Genomic DNA, 17,943 nt, shown 5'->3' with positions numbered 1-17,943 from the left:
AAGTCTGTTTGCAGGTCTTGGGGAGTACTACTGCATATATGAGGATAGTTGTATAAAACCTTCTGTGGCGCCAGAGGAAGTCTGATAAATTGCCTCAAGTGATGCCACTTGAGTCGGCACTGGTTGGAGCAGCAGACTACAGGTTTGACGATAAATTAAAAAAAAAATCTGGGAGTGTGAAGTTAGAAAGAAGTGAAGTTACCAGACACTTGTAGGTGACTCCTCATCTCTGCTTGAGGCCAGCGGCTCAACGCTACATTTGCTGCTACTAGAATAACACACCCAAATCTCCAATCAAACTGTCAGTGACTGAGTTGCATAGTGGGTAATGTAGGCACCAGGTCTCAACAAGGAGGAAGAATAAACAAAGTCAATATCACTGGTTCTTCCACAATGATTTTGATGCTTGTCTTAACTGAAATTACTTCAGTGAGTATAATTTTACCATGACTGCTATAAATGATAGCCAAAACTACAAAAATTAGCCCCATATTGTATTAAACTGGACTTATCCTTTAAAACAAGACCGGTAGGTTTCAGCCCTCTCTCCTGTGTTCTGATCTTTCACCTCTAAAACTACAGACAGTTTCACTTTGAAGCGCAATGTTTTCATTTTATCACACACATGCCCATCTGAGTTCTGGCTCACTAATGTATCTGTTTCAATGAAACTCACCCGTGACAGAAGTGCAACACATTTCAAAATGTGGTGACAAGTAAGACGTAAGTGCTCTACTGTAGGGTAAGAGGGTGCAGACCAGTTGACCATTTTGTCCGTGACCATGACTCTCTATGGCACAAAGAGCGACAGTCTCCCACATACACAGGACACAATCAGACGTCAGCCAATCACACACAACAAAGCTCTGACATCATGGCTGACATGACAGCTAAGCAGGAACAGCTGTCTAGTAGTTACAGACCACACCACAGGAGAGTGACGCAACAGTGCGTGTGTGTGTAGGATTGCGTGTGTGTATGTGTGTGTTGGCATGCGTGTACCGTATGAGAGTCTAGGTCAGCACTGCGTCTGTATAGGACAGACAGCACTGGTGTGGTCAGCGTGGGAGAGATGAGTCACGGGGTCAATCTGAAGTTACATTCCAATGAAGGGGGAAGAAGAGGAAGCGAGAGGAGAAGAATAAGTCAGAGAAAGTGAGAGCGAAGAAGTCAGAAGTCAGACAGAGAAGGGAAAAATCAGGCAGACAGAGGCAGTTTATGTTTTAGTGATTTGGTAACACATCCTTGGTAACATGTAAATCAAATTTTGGACTGAGTAGCCCAAAGCAAGGATCTCACAAATGGACATGTGTCTCCATGCTGTGCTGTGCTACGTGTTCCTGTTGCGTACAGATAGTCGTGTGTGAATGGTCTGCTCCGCTGGGGAAAAGAGGGAATCCTGCCCAGACATTCCATGGCACAGATTCCCAAAGAGTTTCCACTACAAGTAACACACACACACACAGGCTCTCGAGATGAATTCCTATCTAATGTACTATGGGAAACAGAAGACAAGGACTTAAGAGAGGCACAGCACAGACAATCTGACAAATAATAACCTATTGGTATATTAGTGTCATGAAGAGTGGCAGACAAGCACTCAGTCGGGCAGGTTGTTGCAGTGAACTAGTTCACATTACCGCAGCCTGCACCCAGCATGCAAATCCATACCAGGCTCCAAATGGGGCTTCCCATAATGCAAAGTGAGGGCAGTCCCTCCAATACAGAAGAAAAAGTGACTTCTGCACACTAAAATACAGTAGATGAATATTTTAACACCTATGTTGTCACGCTTCCTCAAACATAAGAGAAGAGAGAAAATAGATACTAGTTCATCAAATATTTTATTTACATATCACAGGCACAGTCATATGACCTGGCATGAGACTCCAAGCAAGTATTATACCAATTAGACAGTGTACTGAAAACATATTTAAAAAGTATGGAGAAGGTGTTACAAATAATATTTATAAGGAAATTTAAGTTTTTTAACACACAGGTTTACGACACAGCATGTTGTATATGGGGCCTGGAGACCAAAACATAAATATAAAATTGAGTAATGAGATTCTGCACTGACTTAGTTAAACATTTAGATACAGTATAATTACAAAATCAGTGTTCAGTCAAAATGAACAAACTATCGTCTAGTGTACACAAACCATCCACCAACATTTGCTAATTAGCATTAAACACAAAGCACAGCAGAGGCTGATGGGAATGTCATTAGTTTTGCGGGTATTTGGCCATAAACTAAAGTATTAGACACATTAAAAATTTGACCTGATGATGACACTAGATTAAAAGTCATCACCAAAGATTTTACAATTCATCCAGAATGTCTGCACCACAGTTCACACTACTCATTCAATTATTGTCACTAAGAATCACAAATATCAACCATGTGGAGGAAAGTTTAGGACATCACTAAACCCATTAGCATATTTCAAGTGAAAAGTTAAAGTGAAAACTTTGACCTACTGGCTGCGCTAGAGGAAAGTTCAGAGTATTAGCAAAGTTATTCACTTTCATTCTCTGGGCATCATGGATATCTAATCCAAGTTTCAGAGCAAAGACGTGTCACTAAAAGCCAACGATGCCAACCCCATGGTGATGTTATAAAAAATCCATCCATTAGTAGCTTAGAAATTTCTGTCTGGAATAAACTGGTGGACCGACCACTAAAATCATAACTCGCTGCTACTTAATAAGAGAGTTTAAAGTTCAATCTGCTTGTTTTGACTGGTTATATACACCATGTTGCACTGTATACATTGCGATGGAAAAAAAAACAAGAAACATAATGAACAGTGACAGTGACAGTGACATAAGTCTGTCACATCAAGTCAAACCCTGAAGCAAAGTGACAACAGAGGTCTGGTTTGCATAAGATGGGAATAAGCTCAACTTTCCCCCACTCATTTTGCCACTCTCTTTCTGCCACTGCCACAGTTTAACTGTTCCTCTTCACCATCCAACCATCAAAGCCCCCGCTCCCCATTCATTCGTTCATTCATCCATCTCTCCATCCATGCACCTCTCCAAACCCAGTCTCCACTGAGCAGAGTGGGGTAGTGGAGCATTTCCACAGCCGTGGCCAGGAGAGCTTCCAGAGTGTCACAGAGACACACATACACACATACAATCACACAATTGCAGTTCCACAAGCTTTCCAGACACACACAGAAACTTAAAGCGCCAAGAATTATGTAAGTCCCAGGCATACCTTATATAAGGACCAGATATGTTCATGGAGAAAAGGAATATCTTGACTGTGGAAAAGGCATCTTTGACAGCTGTAGACTATATTCCTGTATACTCACACACACACTCAGACACACATACACAGACACAATGAGGGTTACTTTTGGTCATGGTTATTGTTGAGGTAATGGCTACTGCTTACGCCACTGTGGTTATTTCATGTGGTCTGTTTCTATTCCTGTCTGTTTTGAATATGGTGACTCTCTGTGTTTCCTGGGTATGTGTATGCACGTGTGTGTTCTTTCTAAAGCACCTACCTACGTACGTGTCTTGTCCATCCATTAATGCTGATAAGTGACCAATTATAGCAGCTGTCTTTCAGGAGAAGATCCAAAGCGACACGCACACAGTGACAGATATAGACCTCTGCTTTGCATGCTGCAGTTGTTTCAGATGTTCGCTGGACGTTCAACTCTGTCATTTGAATGGGAGTGCCGCTAATGATGGACGGTCAGATAAAAGGAGATCTTTCTTTATTTTCCATAAAATCATACTGTGCTGAGGTATTTTTAATTATTTGTAAGAAAAAGAAAATGAATCAACAAAAAGAATAATATCACAGTGTGGTGTGAGTCAAATAACAGAGATGTACTGTACATGCGCCTCTATAGTCATGTACTTGTGGAAATGTGTGCATGTGTGTGTGGATGTAGTGACATGAAGCCCAACTCCCCCTCCCCTGCTTGGTGTGGAAAGCGAATCGGAGCAATGTTATGTAGCTGTGTTTCCACAGTGGAAGCCTGTTCCTGGATAGAAGCTGCAGTGGAAGTTCCCCCCTAATGGAGCGAAGGAACACAAGGAGGGAAAGAAGAGAAGGAAAGAGGAAAGAGAGAGCAGAAGAAGGAGTGAGCACTGAGTGTAAAGAGAGGGCAACACAGAGAGGAAACTGTCGCAAGACACAGCAAGAGAGTATGGAGGAGAGTGTAATAGAGACGGTGATGGTGAAGGTGCTGTGGGAAAGGAGGAGGGGGCTATTGACACTGGCTAAGAGGGTTAGTCTGAGGTCATGACCTGCCATTGACCCAAGTCTGGTTTGGCAACTGTCTGAGAGATTATAAGAGCAGCCTCTCTGCTTCATGCTGCCATGTTCAGACAACATGTGTGTGAGCATATAGAAAGTAAATTAAAGGTACCCTTTGGTGTTTTTGACCACCGGTGGCACTATGGAGCAATGTTTTGACAAGCATGTCACTCCATGAGGATGAGGGTGACTCAATACACATTGTTGATGACTGCAGAGGGTGTGTGGTGCATGCAAATTTGCCTTGTGTGCAAAGCCTAAAACACTAAGACGACAAACAGGTCAGACAAGAAATGTGGAAATTCAGACTGAAAACAACCCTGCACCTACAAAGCCAATGTAGCAAAACAGATCCATGAGTTTTAAGGCTTCAGATGGCAAAACACTGCACAGTGATTTAAAATACAATGCAAATTAACCTACAAAAAAATGTGCGCTTACACACATTTGATTGGCCACTGCCTTATCGAACGACACAGAGTCATGGTCCAGTTAAAGTTCATCCAGGTTTTTATTTAACAATGTTTTGCCCGATTCCTTGTGCAGCGGTAAAAAACATAAGCCTGAAAGCAGTGTTGAATAGTGCTTATGGTGGCAATGCGCCAAGAACCATAGCAATGCACCAGCAAATTCCTTAAAGAAAGAATGGTGCTGCTGGTTTCAAAGAAAAAAAAATGTGCAAAGCACATTATCATTTACTAATATCCCGGGATCATATTTTAACTACATATAAATTTTGGAGCTATTATGGCTATTATTAGATCCTTCCAGTTCTATATAAGTTAATTCAAAAACTGTGGTCACAGTATAATTTAACATAATAACAATAACTGCGTGTGCAAAAATATCTGTACTTCTGTAATGACCCCTCTGCCATTTATTGAATTAGGATTTCAAAGCAGCACAGCAGCCAGTGAGACTGAGGGCTCAAATGAATTTATCTCACAAGCACACAACTTTCCAAACATTACACAACATTACTGACCAAACATTTAGACAACAGAACCTTCTTTCTAACAGCATTAATTCGGTGAATCACATCCGGTGAGTAAGCAGATTATTCAACCAAAAGAGAGGGGAAGAGTGCTGTCTCCATCTTCCAGTGACAGCACTAAAGCTGCTCTTTCAGTCCCTCCTACTATCACCGCAGGATTAACAGCACACAATCACTGATATTTCACAGATACACATGAATATGCAGGTTAATTCCAAGGAAACAGCTCACTGTGGCATGACTATTACCCATCAAAATCACTGGTTGCTTCCTAGGTAATTTGGGTATATGAAATACAATTTTAGCTCAAAGTTAGGAAGATACACCTTTACATTTCTCTAAAGATGGATATCTGGGCAAACTAAACTACAGGCTTCTATTTCCATATTTTTAAAGGTGCAAATTTTACAATGAAGTTGAGTTTACTCAGCTTGTGAAAACAGCTCTTTGGTATCTCCTGTGGCTCGGAAAGAAGCTCTCTCAGGTTTGAAAAAACAACCCATTTGACCCCTGTCATCACACTGTTGAGTTGCATTATGGGAATTGTAGGATCCAGTATTTTGGAGCTTGACCCTTAAAAGAAGCTAATAGTCAGAATACTTTGACCTTTGCTACTTTGATTTTTATTGCTCTTTTTTCAACCATTCTCTTGCAAGTGCCATAACATTATAGAAGTGGAATAATGATAATTGGATGAAGGACCCATTTATCAAAAATTAGATTATATCAAATGACTAATCCGCAGCTTCCTTACGCTCACAGCCGTAGTGTTTCCAAATGATAAGATAATAAATATGTAAAGGTGAAAATATTTGTTCCAGAAAGTGTTAATGCTAGAATAAAAAAACTAATTTTAACATTGAAGAAGGTGCATTTCTCTGCCTTTTGGAGAGCAACTTTTATTGATCCTATTCAAAACCTGTACTTAAAAAGAATTCAATCTAATGTAAGAAAAACATTTCAAAAGATTTATCTGGGGTGCCCCCACAGCAGAGTGGTTAGGGCACATACCATGTGGGCGTAAATGCCCTGAGAATGTCGTTCCCCTACTCTCTTTCCCAACATTTCCTTTCAGTCCTCACTGTGGCTGTCAAATAAATGCATAAAACTAACCAAAAAATAATTTAAAAAATAAAGGTTTATCTACCAAATAAGATGGTTTCACTTGATGTACTGTGGTTGCCCAATTTCCCCTGTTTTATCACACTTTCAATTTCCCAGTCACTACTTCAAGCAATGTGTCCCAAGATTTATGTCATGACGTATCAAAAGATTAGTGAAGGGTAGTTGCAGCAGAGCATTGTGCAAGTATCAAAGGCTTGAAGAGAGAAAGCAGGACCTTGGTGGTCTGGGACATGGCAGAACTCCGAACCTCAGGAACCTCAGTCTGGTTGGAGCTCTGTTATGTGGTCATCTCTGTGTGTGTGGGGGAGGACGCTGAGAGCGTAAGTGGAAAATCAGAGTCTCCAAATGATGCAAAAAGATCAAAAAGATGTTTGTTTTTTTTTAAAGTATAATTCTCTATGTTGTCATTGCACAACCAGGTGGGTGTTTGGATGTGGGTACACTTACAATTAAACAGATTTTTGATTTCCAATATTCCTGAAAATTATACATGATGCTGGAACTCCCTCTGAATATCTTACATCAGCATGAGATTATGTCAGCTTTTTTGGGCGCTACACTCCCACACAATGTCAGCACTTCCAGTCATAGGGAGTGGCAAGCGTAAATACTTGCTCTTGAGGTATGCAGTTGGCCGAGCATCAGAAGGGAAGTCCTGGTGCTCCACTCTCACCTGAGGAAATCTTTTTTTATGGAAATATCTGGGAGTGTCTCTCACTGCACACTAAGGACTTCTGGGAATATCACAATGGCAACTATGGGTGCGTTAAGATCATTGCTGGTTGGGGCCCACGCAGCAGCCAGGATATGCCATGATGCATATAGCCTCTCATACTCAGGTAATCGTTTAGCACCAGATTTCTATCGTGAGAAGGAGAAGAAATTTAAATGTCAGAGTTGAGATGCAGTGATTCATAAGAGGTGAACTTTTTAAAAGAAAAGGTCAAGGCTGAGGGGAAGCCAACTAAAATAACAAAATGAATCCTTTCATGTAACCTATAATGAGATGTTACTCACAAATGAGACGTTGATGTTATCACATAGTAGCACAATGACTTTTATTTTCTGCAAAATAAAAAGATAACGAACAAGAAAATGAAGAATAAAGAATGAAATACTGTTAAACTTATAGACTTGTGTTGGTGTTAATGATGACAAGGCTGGCAGTCATAAAAGCGACTGCATGAGGCTTTTCAAGGTCAGTCCTGGATGAACTGAAAGTATCCTACTACGGTGTATAATGTGTAATTTAGTACATCACTGAATACTTAATGAAGAGATATTACACTTTAATCACTATAAATTCATTCATATAAGAAATACATATTTTAGGTATCAAGAATTAGCTGAAGAACAAACTCTTCTTTACTTTTTATTTAATGTTTTATTATGCATTTGAATACATGTTTTTCTGACATTTATGATCAGTCTAATTACAGTACATATTTTACCATGATGTTTTAATTCTGCCTGTAACATGAATGCTCCATTACCAACAGTAAATATGACTTTTGAGTTTTCATCTTGAAAACCAGCAGACCAGAAGACCAGCACCTCTCATAATGTGACCTGGATAAAAGGGGAAAATGTTGCTTTGTTTCTGGCTTTGACTGAATGGCTGTCTGTCATATAAGGTCATGTGATAGTGATGTTACTAGAGAAAGTTTGGAATCACTCTGAAGCACATTTTCTCTTTTAACCTCAGTCTATCCCAGAATGTGCATATTTCCATAACTGATTCACAGTTATTTTTGGGATGTTTTTAACGTCAATCATCTCAAGGACATTTTGTGATGAATATCAACAAATGTCAACTCTTCATATAATCATTGATTTTCTCTCTGGTTTCTTCTCTTTATATCTGCTACAGCCTAATTTAGAAAAAATGAGGCTTCACCAGAGCTTCATGGTGTGATGAGCTGTCAGGACGTGATCCATGTGTACCAAAATATGCAGGTGTGAAAACTCCCTACTGACAAACCTGAAAAGGATTATTTGTTTTTATCACTTAAAAGTTTTGATTGTTTGTTTTTTGTTTTTTCTATGGAGAAAAATGTAACTGTCCTTACAAATGTATATATGTATCGACAGTTACAAAAAAATAATAACGATAGAGCCCCAAAGGGCAGTTTTCTAAATCAATCACCCTTGACCTTTAATAAAGGTAAGGTATGGTAAAGTAAACCTGTGACACAACACCGAAAAATTGTCTTAATCCTATCCACTCACACCATCCAAAATATCAAAGGTTAACAGGATTTTGACAAATGGATCATACTTTGAGTCAACCTGTAAAATACGGTCAGCTTTTATGATACATGTACACGTAAGCATCCACGCACAAGTACACACGTGTGTTCACAGACTGCCACGGGCAAAGACATGATTAGACAAGTTTCTCCCTTTCTGCCAGCATTTTCTGTTTCCTGTCTTCATGCAAAGCAGCACATGTTTGAGGTTTGTAAAGCATGAACTTTTTATGTCTCATTAACTATATACTCTCACTGCACAGCCCCTCAAAGATTTCATCACACACTGCGAGAAAGAGGGTGAATGCAAGCATGACTGGTAGTGTTGTTAATCTTTAGGTGTATAATCGAAAAATAGATGAATAATCATGAACACCTTTATAACCCCATATTGCAAATATAAATAATTACCAAACTTAGTGACAAAACCAAATACTTTCAATGGAAAGTCAAAGACATTTTAATATGCTGACAATTAACATGTAAACATAAAGATTTATTATGCTAATTTAACATCAGAGAAGATGATTTTGTCCTTTTACTGCGTTATGGTATTATAATGCAAAATGTTATAACCTTTATTAATTAAAAGAAGTTTCACCGAGACTAAGTCTGTCTTTTTTTTCCAGGTGTGAAAGTGTGTAACCGCAAGACGAGAACGCCCTCTTTTTTCCCCCCATCTGTCTTTCTTTTTTTTCAGCCTGGCATACACACATTTTCACACCTAGAGAGCAGATTTGAATAATGCAGATTTGTCAAAGACTTATTTTCTCAGAAATTAAAAGTAGTGCTGCATCATTTCTTTCATTATAAAGTAATCTGCTAATTATTTTCCCGATTAACCAGGCTATAATTTAAGAAGATTCAGCCTATGAAACGTCTGAACGTTTGATTTCACCTATAGCCCAAAACCAAAAAATATTCCACTATCATATAATAAAACTAGCAACAAATCCATATGTTTGAGAAGCTGGAAACAGCAATGTCCCTCTTATCTCGCCAGCATTGTTTTCCAATGCCTCCCTAGGGGATTCCAAGGAATTTCCACTCCCAGGTCTACCCCAGGGCCTCCTACCAGTTGGACATGCCCAGAAGAGCTCCAGTGAAAAGTGCACAGGAAGCGTTCTGATCAGATGTCCAAACCACCTCAACGGGCTCCTTTCGATGCAAAGGAGCAGCGGCTCTACTCTGCTCCGAGTTCCCTTCGGACTTCTGAGCTCATCACACTACAGGTGGATCGGGTATCCGACCTTTCCATTCACAGAGAGGTGGTATGTATGGCTCTATGACAATGTGCTGATATTCAGTGATGTGATATGTGATGTACATGTGTGTCAATAAAGAGAGAGAGAGAGGGAGTGTGGATAGGATATACGTAGTCTAAGAAGGTATGAGCTGAATCTGCTGTCCACTACAAACACATCAGATACTTCAAAATAAGTATCAAAAGTGTCAGCAGGGGGGAATAGCCCAAACAAGGAAACTTTCCACCTCTGCCCACGACTGTGACTCATGCAGAAATGCAACCACTTGTTTATCTCTGTGAGTGTGTGTGTGTTTGTGTGCGTGTATGTGCAAGTGTGTGTGCCTGTTTGCCAGTGTGAATGCCAATATGGTCAATGCGTGACCCAGAATGACATTACTCTGAGACGCAGCAAAGCGTCAAACAGCTAGCACATATTTAGACCTCACATATTTGGATTTTTACTTTTTACACAAAGTAAAAATCACACAATATACACACAAAAACACATATTCTTCTCAAGTGTTGAACATCTGAAGGGCGATGAAGACACTGACTCAGTTCATTAAAATGTCAAAATGTCATGCATTTATACAAAGTAAGCCTGAACCGCAATTACAAGTTCTCAAACAGATACCTGGGCTGAAGTCGTGGGACTGGAGCAGAGGTGAAACTAGTCAAGGTGTGCAGGGCATCCAGCCAGATGGCACAAGTGGCTTCCCAAAGCAGCACCCAGATGTGAATAACTAAAGGGCAACTGTTTCTCACACAAGTACAAGTACACCCTCAATCAGTCTGCAAATACATATACACACTTTTGCATGCAGCTGAAATTCTTCTAAAATAACATGCACTGTATCATTCGAGATCCTCAACAGCATGTTTTATATTAAGTTTATTTATAGATTGCATGCAAATATTTGGTTACTCTTCGATCACTTGCTGTAGTACACACCATGTGTTTTCAAGTGGACACCTACTATATCGCTACAGAGAATCTGTCTGTTTAATGGCTGTTATCTTGATCTAAACACTGTAATAGGGGGAGTCCTGCAATGTTTTAACTCAAACGACGAAACCACATCACACACACACACACGCACGCACGCACACACACTCTCTCTCTCTCTCTCTCTCTCTCTCTCTCTCTCTCTCTCACACACACACACACACACACACTTGTACTAATACACGTTCCTGTTTCTGACATCTCCTAGAAAATGGCCTTTAAACAACTGCCCACACTAAGGTGACTCATACACCCACTGTTCACATATTTCAACACACTATCTTACAAATTACACCCACTCACACTTAAATTCACCACTGGTAGTTGAGTTGTAAACTTAATACCTACAATAGTGATATGAGTACATAACAGGTCAGTGGCTGGGTTTCTCACTGGTACACAGGTACTGATTGAGAGTTGGGTTTTTTTTTTTTTAATCCAAGATGACACAAGTGAAAACAGACACAGAATGATAATTGAAAACCAGGCGCATTTGGAATAAAGAATCCAAAACCATGAACAAGGAGGCATGTGCTCAAAAAAAATGTCTCATCTGATGCCATTGCTCAATACCAAAATTGCTTAACGTCTAAATTCCATTGGGTTCAATGTCTGCAGGGTTTAATTTCTTTCTTTTTTTTGCAGCCTGGCAAACAATATGTGCCACACTAAGTCAGGCTGACAACATAGACTGCATAAGCATTGATGGGTCTACATTGGTGCCAGAGATCTCTGCTTTGTCAGGGACACCTGGATATGAATAAGCAGCCTTGACATTTGCATTATGTATTGATATTTGAGCTGCTTGTGTTTCTCTAAAGTCAACATCTGCACATCATAAGTGCAGCATCACCCATATGGGGATCCATGTTGTACAGAACCTGTTTGGTCCACGTATGACTGACATGATTGATAAACACATCTATCAATGGTCCAATCCTCACAATACAAATCTTACATTTAATTACTGATCTTCTGCTGCTGCAGTGTCTCATTAAATGTGGAACAAATACTGTTTACCATTTGATTGCATATTTGTGCATCTGCATTCTGCAACTGGCAACTGTTACACCGCAACACATGGCAGCCCTGCAGACTGGCTAATAATGGAGATAATCTGCCTTGTCGGCCAGTTTGCCCGGGCTTGAAGGGTGTAGACGAACTTGCAATAGTCAGAATTACAGTTATAAAGGAGTCAAGCCAGTTTGACTGATTAGTGATTACAGCTTTGTATCACAAAGCCTGGCAATGCTAAAGTTTTTGTATCACCTCTTAACTTCGCTCTTAAATCATACCAATATATAATGCACTTATTAATCTGATAAATCAAGCTGAAACACAAGAAATTCCTACTGGCAGGTGGCACTAGTGAAGGTCACTTAAGAAGGTATGAAATAGCATCTAACATGCTGGATCCTGCCTGACACACACCTGCGTCTCTCAACTGTGTATGTATTACAGACAGGGTTTTTATATATATATATATATATATATATATATATATATATATATACTGTTCTTTTTATACACAGAAACTTGTGCATAAGTGCCTCAGGAAAGATTTCTGAACTGATGTAAAGAGAGGTGATTCTTCTTTCACCTCCCACTACTGCCAGAGCAAGCCTGCAACTCAATCACCCCCTGACTATGCACATGTGCACAGAGGATGATGTGGGCTTGACAGCAAAAATGCATGAGTCTACTAAGTATCTCACTTTGTCCCCATGCAAATGAAGTCACTGCAGACGTCCCCTTTAATGTGCTTGCTCAACCTTTACACTGGAGAAAAATGTATGGATGCGCGGTGGTGGTCTTGTAAAACTGCCACTGCAGCACATATACATAAATATGTCCACATACTGTATAGAAACACATGCTCAAAGGTACAGACAAGTACACACACACACACACAAAGGAAACAAGCACTCCAGTGGGTTTTACTCTCACTGCCACACACCCTCCAAAATTTACACAAAGCGGTGAATCACGCAGTAACATTTCAGTGCAGGGTAATAATAAGAAAGGTGATAAATCTGCCATCAAACAAGCGAGGGAAACTACAGAACATTACACACAAGCTGCTGTGCATTACCCTTCTCTCCCTCCTTTAACGCACACACACACATTAAAATACAAAAGAAAAAGTGTAAAAATGCTTCATGATAACAACATAAAATGGTCCACAATCCCTCTCTCCTGTCTTTGGGCACTGGTGTGATAAGGCAGTGATGGGTTGTGTTACTTCACTTGGGTACTCCCGGGGGGAATCCCCTGGTGTCGCTGTTTATGTGTGTGTGTGTATGTGTGTGTTTGAGCTTAATCTGTGTGTGTGTGTGTGTGTGTGTGTCCCCACAGAAAGGGAAGAATGCCACCATTGAGCACCCTGCCATTGCGCCAGCAATCCTCTCCCCCACACCCCCACCCCTTCCCGTCCTCGCTTGCACTCTGACGTACAGTTGGAGCAGATTTGGTGACACGATGATAAAAGCCTTCCTCTGTTTCTCTCTTTCTCTGCTTTCCTCTTTCTCCAGTGTCACCAGAGTGCTGAGTGCTGGTGCCTTTGCCGTAGACATAGAGAGCTCATTCAAACTGACACAATCACTTTTCACTTCTGCCGTGTGATTAGAGAGAGATCAGAGTGTCTCGGTGCATTATCTCCACCATACAGTCAGCAGCTTTGTACAAGAGGCCTAAAAGGTGCTACGCCACTGTATATACTACAGCCCTGCACTGCTGTGAAAGGTGGCATCTCTGAAGCACTTTTTACACAAAGGCCCTAACTTCCTCTGTCATAAATCTGACAACACTGACAAGCCTGCAGAGGTTTAACAGCTCTGCACAGAGGCAGCAAGACACTCAACCTGTCAGTGCGATTCTTTATTGCTGGATAATTAGTTTTAAACAGAGGCAGAAAAAGAAGCTCAAGAACAAAAAGAATTGATTTGATTTGTAAGATTCAATTTGTCTGGCAGAAAATAGTGATACCAAAATTCACTCACCATTTACCCAAGATGTTCCTGCTGTCTGGCACAAATTGGCCATGTTGTTCACTTTGTGAGGAACTCAGTCTCAATGAACTTCAACCTGCAAAAAAAACAAAAAAAACAAAACCCATTGCCAATGGGAGTGACCTTGTTTTCAGCAAGTTCTGACTGTTGCCTTTCTCTGGGTTTTGCGCAGCAAATCTCGTTGTACTATTTGGTGCATCGACAATAAAGCTTTCAATTAAAATTCAATATAAATGCACAGAGGAAGAATGCCAGCAGCAGAAAGGTGGATCCAACAGGGACAGAGGGTAAAGAGAACAAAGTGTCTGATAAATAGGTGAATGATTTTTAACTTGTGGAAAGGTTATGTTTCTCAAGTTCAACCTGCCTCTCACCAAAATATGTTTAGAAATATGGCCTGTCCAATTCTGCTCTGACCACAGTGTAATGCATAAATGGGGAATGAACCTAGGGAAGCATTAAAGAAAATTTTGAATATTTAAGGATCTAGGTGTCCTTAAAGTTTCATACAAAAAGAGATGAATTACACTGGGGAACACAATTTTTGTTGAGTTAGGTCTGACAGCTGTTTTTAACTAATTTTTGGGTGCAGAATCCAAAACTGATCTCAGTTTTTCTCTATCATGTCAAGTTTTTGAACTATAGGATCCCCGTTTTCTTAAAAAATATGAAAAATACTGTACTAAGATGTAATAGTTACAAGCTTTGAAAACTAAAAAAACAGCATAAAACGAAATAGAACTTACAACGGTATGCCCATGGTTACAAGGTTAAGAGAAAAGCCAGCACAAATCCTCTTAATTCCTACTATGCTAGCTTTCTGTTTGCAGATACTGATAGCACTGACCTATTGGAAGCTACACACACCTCTCACCGCACTGTCTCAATTGTGACTGCACAAACAAGTTGCCACGTAGCTGTTGATGAGTCCAATCGTAATCAGCTGGCAAGTCTTACTACAGCTAATCAGTGGAATTTTGCTTATCTGGAGGGTAAGCTGTGGAGAAAAAGCTTGACGTGCTAGAAAAAAACTGACTGCAATTTTTGAATCAGCGTGCCAATTTTAGTTTTAATCAGCATAAAAATCTAACTCAACAGAAATTTTTTTTCAAATTGTTCCCCAGTGTTATGACATGGTACTGACTACGTAGAGAAAGAAGAGGAGCACACACTTCATTCAAGTTTAGGCATGTGGTTTTTCTTCACACATACCAGATTATGGGCTTTTCCAATAACGCATTTTTGCTGCTGGGTTATCTTTTACATTTCCTTCATTTCATTTTCTCATTTCAGCACCTAGGTGGTAAGATAGCACATCGACTGAAGTATGGAAATATATTTTCAGCTGTGGTGAAGCAAAACTAAAGAACAGAGCCACCACGCACACGAGGAAATTCACTGATATATAACAGTATGAAAATATATGTTATACATTTGCTTCAGGGTCAAGATTTGAATACTGTCATAAAGGTGTCAGAATGTTTTGCTTTTGTTCAGCTCACAATCACAGTTACATTATTGGGACTCACCGCCCATTTGTGAACAAAAAGTTGGTCCCTACAAGGTAAACCATTCAATTTTAGCCTCATAACTTGGTGTTTGGTTGAGGTTAGGCTTAGGCATGTATTGGTCATGGTTTAGAGTAGGGTGAGTCGCCAGGGAATTTGTGCAAATCAATGTAATGTTCTCCTTTGTGACAAAAATAAGCGCTGGAGTGCGTGTGTGTGTGTGTGTGTGAGTCAGTCACCTGACACGAGACGCTGGTGGACGCAGTTGATTACCCACATGTCCAATTCTATTAAAAGGACACGGTCATAATCTCTAATCACTTCCACGTCTGGCGGAATAAGAGAGCAGGTTAATCTGGATTTACACGTCACCATGGTGAGGTCACAGCCGAGGCAGCTGATACCCTGACCAGCCAGGAAGAGAGAGAGAGAGAGAGAGAGAGAGAGAGAGAGAGAGAGAGAGGGAGGGAGAGAGAGAGAGAGAGAGAGAGAGAGACAGGTGAAACACAGAGAGGAGAGAAGACAAACAGGGAAGAGGAGGAGTTAGACCATTCTGAATGCTTCACTTTTAAAGATAAATGATCAATTCACAAAATCTTTCCCTAAAACGACCAAGACACTGGCAGGAAACATGACCAACATGCGAGGAACAATAATGATAAACAATACGTCACAGTAATAATAAAATTATGAAAGGTCCTTTTATAAAATAAATGATCTATTTCGACATTACCCTGGATGACACAGATATTGCTTCACAGTTCTGACAAGAGGGAAATGCAGAAGAACTTGTGATCTATGCCTATAGGATATGTTTTGCCCTAAAAACAAAAACTGTGTAGGGGGGGGGAATTTATCATTTATAGGAAATTGTCAAGATTAGATGGCACATGAGAAACAGATATGAAACACATCAAAAAGCAGAAAAAAACTAAGTGATGAGGTCAGGTTGAAGGGTGCATATCACCCTAAAGATTGTGCACCTAAGATGACATCCGATGGTAACCACCATCAGATGGAAGAGACTGCTTTAATTAATAGTGTTCAGATTTGAGGTGAGAGTGTATGTTTTAAATTAAATTACAAAAATGTGCACTGTGAATGCTGGAGTGTTCTGAGGCTCCAACAGTGTAAGGCCTGGTGGCATGTGATCTGCATGCCCTGCAGCTGATCCTGGCACAGTCAGACTGGCCACAGAGTTAAGCAGTCACCAGTCACACTTAAAGCACGCTACAAACCAACTTAGGAAGTCACTGGAAAGCTGGATCCCCTGCACATTTCACTGAATACAGCCCGCTGCCTCATGGAAAAACAGGGAGAATTTGGGTCACTGCGTGTTCTGCTGGTCAAAAAGGGCTTTTTCTCTGCACACACGCAAAAGCAAATGTGAGGCTTCCTTATCTGAAGTCCAGAGAGTTATCTGTTTCAGAGTGTAACACACTAGGAGGAGGGGATTCCCAGGGAGGACGGGTACTTTATAGCCTACCTATGAGTGAGTAAAGTGTACACACTCGCCTTTCACGGCTCGTTTTTCATGATCAAAATGCACTCAGGCTAAAACTTTTCGTCCTGACTGCCACAAAATCCCACTGTAGCCTGACTTCAGTTGCACACTTTCTTCCCGCATGGTCCTCTCAGTTAGAGACGCCTCGGGTCTGTGCGCAGCTGGTGAGGAAGGAGCGGCGCGACTGTGCGAAGCTGCAAGGCATCACATTCACAAACCTGTTGTATGTGTCTGCTTGACGAACCGAAGGCTAAATATCTTCGGATCTACGGTCTTTTCATTCCCCGCTTTTCCAGCCTTTTCCACGCAGAGAGACAGATAAGAGAGCCAGTGGCGGTCAGATTTTACTCTCGTCAGCTCCGACAGTTGTTTTCTCTCTCTGTCAGCTGACTGTAAAACTATCCCCCTTCTGGATAACAGTTTAACAATAAGTGTGATGATTGTGGAGCCGGGGCTCAGCTCAAACTGTATCCCAAACCGCTCAGGTTGCCTTAGCCGAATGAAATCGGGGGCACGGTTTACGGCTAAAAATACCTGTCTACGACTATATTTGGCTTGGCTGGATCACAATCACAACGCTAAAATAGTCGGGCCCGCCCCGGCACAATGAATGGGCTCTCTGCTATCTCACTCAGCCTCCGTCCGCCAGCTGCTAAATTTAGCAACAAAGCTTGCGTCAATCACGAGCCTCAGTGCGTCAAGGGTTTCCCCGCCCCCCGGAGCTCATCATTGGTCAGAATTAGGACGCCGAGTGAAAAATACGCGCCTCCTGATTGGCTGTTGTGGGTTATTGTTCTCGGCGGCTCCGGAGGCACTTTTTTTTAATTCTGAGGTTGCCGAGAACGCTGCAAGGCTTGTTTCTTCTCGTACCTGTCCGTCTGCTGTACGTGGTTGCTGGCAGGATTTATCCTCTTGACCACATGTGTGTGCGATCACAAAAAGATTAACCACCAGTTTTTAGCGAGTTGCGATGGCCCTTAACAGAGTCAAATTAACTTTAGTCACGGTTTGTTTGTGT

General features: G+C 40.9%; 1 long non-coding RNA gene across 3 annotated transcripts in view; it reads right to left on the bottom strand.

The window, feature by feature from the left end:
• Window positions 1-17,885, bottom strand: part of LOC139613421 (uncharacterized) — a 29,267-nt gene extending 11,382 nt beyond the window's left edge. The window contains exons 1-4 of one of the 3 annotated variants that reach the window (XR_011686750.1): window positions 17,144-17,883; window positions 15,661-15,826; window positions 13,905-13,989; window positions 5,487-7,973 (exon numbers count right to left, since the gene is read on the bottom strand). This is a non-coding gene — a long non-coding RNA (uncharacterized lncRNA). Of the gene's footprint in view, window positions 1-5,486; window positions 7,974-13,904; window positions 13,990-15,660; window positions 15,827-17,143 lie in introns of those variants that run through there. The other 2 variants (XR_011686752.1, XR_011686751.1) reach the window with 2 other exon arrangements.
• Window positions 17,886-17,943: the final 58 nt, after the last annotated feature.

Source organism: Trachinotus anak, unplaced genomic scaffold, assembly GCF_046630095.1.
Source record: "Trachinotus anak isolate AG129_WGS33_773 ecotype Australia unplaced genomic scaffold, CSIRO_AGI_Tana_v1 ptg000032l, whole genome shotgun sequence".
Classification (NCBI taxonomy): domain Eukaryota; kingdom Metazoa; phylum Chordata; class Actinopteri; order Carangiformes; family Carangidae; genus Trachinotus; species Trachinotus anak.
The sequence above is the reverse complement of the archived record's forward strand: the minus strand, read 5'-3'. Positions and strand labels throughout refer to the sequence as shown.